Below are 5,420 nucleotides of genomic sequence, written 5' to 3'. Positions count from 1 at the left end.
GAGTGACTTACCTTGTCCAAGGCCACAAGTTTCACTAACTTTAATGTGACTACATGCTAGTGGACCCTGCCCATCATAACAGGCTCCTGTACAGTGAGAAATTCTGCTGTCCTCTTCAAAAAGGCACACACTACACTCTTTGTTTACTGAGCTACAGTGGAGGCAGAATAAATATCTGGATCCCCTTTGGAAAGTTTTTACAGCATCATGATGAACACTTTCTGTGTATGAGTCACAGACCAGTACTGTGTTCCCTTCTCTGAAGGAAAAAAAGTAAAATAAACACTGTGTGGCTTGAGTAAATTTTTAACTAGAAAATTCTACTTGAGCGGAATTCGAAGCTATGGGCAGCCCTGAAAGCCCAGGACACAAAAGTCTAGACTGTTTTTCCTCTCATGAATTCAGAGATATGGGAATGAAAATGGACAGGCCCTCTCTTCGTCCTCTCTCTTCATTGTAGTTCACTTTTTTTTTGCTTTTTCTTTTGCTTTCTTTTTAAATTTAAATTAAGAACAAACTTGTTTTACATGTCAATCCCAGTTCCCTCTCCCTCCCCTCCTCCCCTGCCCCCCACCAACCCCTATCCCATCCCCTTTCTGCTCCCCAGGGAGGGTGAGGCCTTCCATGGGGGATCTTCAAAGGCTGCCATATCATTTGGAGCAGGGCCTAGGCCCTCCCCTGTGTGTCTAGGCTGAGAGAGTATGTGGAGTGGGCTCCCAAAGTTCATTTGTGTACTAGGGATAAATACTGATCCACTACCAGAGGCCCCATAGATTGCCTAGGCCTGCTAACTGGCACCCATGTTCAGGGGGTCTGGGTTGGTCTTGTGCTGGTTTCCCAGCTATCAGTCTGGGGTCCATGTGCTCCCCTTTGTTCATGTCAGCTGTTTCTGTGGGTTTCCCCAGCCTGGTCTTGAACCCTTTGCTCACCACTCCTCCATCTCTGTAACTGTATTCCAGAGTTCAGCTCAGTGTTTAGCTGTGGGTGTCTGCTTCTGCTTCCATCAGCTACTGGATGAAAGCTCTAGGATGGCATATAAGATAGTCATCAATCTCATTATCGGAGAAGGGCATTTAAGGTAGCCTCTCCACTGTTGCTTAGATTGTTAGTTGAGGTCATACTTGTAGGTCTCTGGACATTTCCCTAGTGTCAGATTTCTCTTTAAACCTATAATGGCTCCCTCTATTATGGCATCTCTTTTCTTTCTCTTCTCTATTCTTCCCCTGACTAGATCTTCCTGCTCCCTCATGTCCTCCTCTCCCCTCCTCTTCTCCCCTTGTCTTTCTCCTCACTCTCTCCCCCCTCCCCCATGCTCCCAACTTGCTCAGGACATCTTGTCCCTTTCCCCTTCTCCAGGGGACCATGTATGTCTCTCTTGGGGTCCTTCTTGTTTCCTAGCTTCTTTGAAGATATGGAATGGAGGCTGGTAATCCTTTGCTCTATGTCTAAAATCCATATATAAGTGAGTGCATACCATGTTTGTCTTTTTGTGACTGGGTTACCTCACTCAGGATGGTTTCTTCTAGTTCCATCCATTTGCCTGCGAATTTCAAGATTCCATTGTTTGTTTGTTTTTTCCACTGAGTCATACTCCATTGTGTAAATGTACCACATTTTCCTTATCCATTCTTCAGTTGAGGGGCATCTAGGTTGCTTCCAGGTTCTGGCTATTATAAGTGATGCTGCTGTGATCATAGCTGAACATATGTCCTTGTTGTATGAATGTGCATCCTTTGGATAATGCCTAAGAGTGGAATTGCTGGATCTTGTGGCAGACTGATTCCCATTTTCCTGAGGAATCTCCATACTGATTTCCAAAGTGGCTGTACAAGTTGGCACTCCCACCAGCAGTGGAGGAGTGTTCTTCTTTCTCCACATCCTCTCCAGCACAAACTCTCATTGGTGTTTTTTATTTTAGCCATTCTGACAGGAGAAAGATGGTATCTCAGAGTTGTTTTGATTTGCATTTCCTTGATGGCTAAGGCTATTGAAGCTCACTTTATTTAAACAAGTGGTTAGCATGGAACTTAGTGGACTATTCTTTGGGATTTGTTGAACTCTCAAGAAATGAATTTAAGGCAAGGGCTTGATAAACATAAGCCATGAAAATAAGGCCTCAATTGAGGCCTAACATCCGGTCTCATTGATGATTATTCAGTACACAGGCCTCCTTATAGAAATCAAAAGATTGGGGCTGGGACTGTGACTCAGTGGTTTAGTTTGTAACAATCCCACCCCTCCGCAAAGTCCTATATTCCATTCACAGCACCACCACAACAAAAAGGAGATGAAAAGAAAAACTTCAGGATTCTATAATCATGGAAGACCAACTATATAGAGCAGTTCTCCCGTGTTTCAGTAAGTGGAGACATGGACTTCATAGACAGTGAGTTCAAATACATCCATCCACTGCCACCCAGTTTCAGGGTCTTTACTAAGAGGCACATGGCAGTGAATAGCACACAGATGTTTTCAGAAGCTCTTCAGCAGTAAGACAAGTGAGAAGGGGAATGGTGAGGCTGAAATCAGGGGAGATCATACCAGAAAAGAAATGAGGGTCGTGGACTGTCCTGGCAGAAATGAAGATATTCTAAAGAGCCACTTGTGTTTCACCCTCAGGCTGTCAGATTACTGAAATGATGGTCCCCAACAACTTAGAATTTCCCTCAGCGATCTCTTGCTAGAGAAGGAAAAGCCTGAAGCTTGGTGCCAGCTGGAGTAGGAACTTGTCTCCCAGGAAGAGATTTCAGGCATTGCTGACACTTTGTCGGACCTCCTTGCAGAAGAGACTAAAGCTGAGCATGATGGCTTGGGACCACGCCTTAATCGGGACTACTTAGTTATGTATACCACTCACCCTCTAACCTTAAACCTCATATAAATACCCACAAAGATGGAGCCAGGAAGGTCTCTGGAATTCTTTGGTTCTTTTTCCAAAGTGGCCCACATTGAATATATCTTCCTGTACTTACTTTTTGCCATCAAATGTGTCAATAATTGAATTATTGGGATGGGAGGCTGAATAGAGGGCCTGTTAGGGCCCAACTTTTATGATAGTTTGAGTAATAGTAACACAAAGGCAGGCCAGAAAGGCAATAAAAGCTAAAGGGACTTGGGAAGGGGAAGAAGTGTCTGAGTCTAGGATTTGTTTGTATTCACTAATGGCTTAGATACATTCATTTCAGCACAAATGACAAAATCAAGGTTGCCTACTAATGCAACGTTCTCAAAGATGCTAAGAGCAACAAAGCCTGTGCTTGGGCATGCAGTTTCTGTGACCTTTGATTTTCACCTCATCAGCACCTCTCCTTCCTAAAGCTGAATGAAGCTCCTCAGAAAAGCACTTTACAATTTCAGTTACAAAAGGAAATGCTTTACAGTAGGAGAAGTAAGGAAACCAACTCAAGACACTTTTTACTTGGTTTTAAAATGGTTAAGTTTACAGCCTGGTTTTAAAACTTACAGCTTTTTTTGATCTTTAAAACTCCATTTTATACTATATCCTTGGATCAATGTGATTCCAATAGCTACAAAGTCTCTCTCAGACACACAGACACAGACACACACAGACACACACAGACACACACAAACATGCACACGCACACGCACACGCACATGCACACGCACACGCACACGCACACGCGCGCGCACGCACACACACACACACACACACACACACACACACACACACACACACACACACACACACGCTAGGGAGGAAGGTGAAGAACTATTCTAATCTGTTGTTGTTTTCTGTGTGTCTGTGTCTGTGCACCCCTGTTGCTCTCTGCTGATCTGTCTTGAGACAGGATGTCTCACTAACCCTGGGGTTTGACATTTCAAGGCTAGCCTGGCTGGCCACCAAAGTCTTGCTAGGCAAGTCTTCTGTCACTGATAAGACTCTTAGACACAAGTCTCCCTCTTGAGAAGCCTGTACCTGTGTCTTAGGTGTGAACTGTCTCTTTTTCTAAACATCTCTGCTTAATTCTGAATTGTGTACTACCTTCTTATTGCTACTTAAGAAACTCACTAAGACAGTTTCATGTCCTGAATTTATTTCCTTCCTTCTTCTGTCTGCCTTCCTTCCTTCCTTTCTTTTGCTTTTCTTTATTGTTTTTGAGACAGAATCTCTCTATGTAGTCCTGGGTGTCCTGGATTATCCCAATACTTTGGACACTGTCCATTTTCTGTCTTGGTCTAAACTTGATGTAACACTGGAGTGTATCTCAACTGAAGGAATCATTATAAATCTTGTAGCATTTAATCTTTATCTTAGTATGTGTTTAAAAATAACTCTTAGGTGCTGGGAAGATGGCTTATTGGGTAAGAGGGTTTGTTGTGTGAGCTTGAGGATCAGTGTTCGGATTCCAGTGCTCACATAAAAAGCCAGGAATGGCTGCATGTGCCTACAGCCCTAGCCCTGTGGTGTGGAGGGAGAATGAAGGGTCACTCAGGCCTGCTGCTTACTAGTGTAGCTCCAAGTTCATTTAGAGAATAAAGCAGAGATTAAGTGTATATGACACCAGATGGTCTCCTCTGGCCTGCACATGTACAGGAGGGGTGTGGACACTTTAAAAAACACGTCAGTAAAGTATCACACACACACTCATTCACCACACATATGCACCACAAAATAAATCAAAAGTAAAAACAGCCAGTAACTTCTCCTATAATCCTGAAACAAACAAACCTCAAGTTCAGACCTGCCAAACATGTAATTAACAGTGTAAGAGCTGAATAGTGCCCTCTGGTAAAAGAGAAGGACTTATCATAAAGTAAGATTTATTTTTCTATCTGAAGGCTTCTGAAATTACACAAGAGGAGAAATACACCCTGCCCCACTCCCAAAATTTCTCAAACTTCTGCTAGGCAATAATATGGCATTTGAGCCACTGCTCTGGAATGAAGACGTATGTGGATGGATTTCCCCAGGTCATCAGTTCGACCTTTCAGTACATTCAGAGGTATCCCAGAACTTTAAGCCACTTGAGCATCGGGGTGTTTGTGCTTTTTGCCCATTCTTGCTTCCAGGGATTAGAAGCATAGGGTTTTCAATAAGAATGATTGACTTGGGGCCATGCTATGCAGCAGCTGTGAGACCCTGTGACAGTTAACTTCTTGGCTCTTTATATTCTGATATTGGAGATAAGACAGCACTTACTCCCCAAGATTAGAATAATGTCAGAAAGAGGTGAATGGTTCCTACTGTCCATTTTTTAGGCACCCCGCCAACTGTTTAAACACACTGCTGATGCCATTATCGCCATTCCCAATGACTCTGTCACTGTCATCACACTTGCTTCAGGAATCGCCAAAGGGGAACGTGCCTTGATAGCCAGCCTAATGTGATTTTCTTTTATTTTTACTTGGCCTGAGCCTCCTTTTGCTGTGGAAAAAGGTCTAAAGAACAAGTTTGGAGG

The sequence above is a fragment of the Cricetulus griseus genome, chromosome X, assembly GCF_003668045.3.
Source record: "Cricetulus griseus strain 17A/GY chromosome X, alternate assembly CriGri-PICRH-1.0, whole genome shotgun sequence".
NCBI lineage: Eukaryota > Metazoa > Chordata > Mammalia > Rodentia > Cricetidae > Cricetulus > Cricetulus griseus.
Note: the sequence above shows the minus strand (reverse complement) of the source record.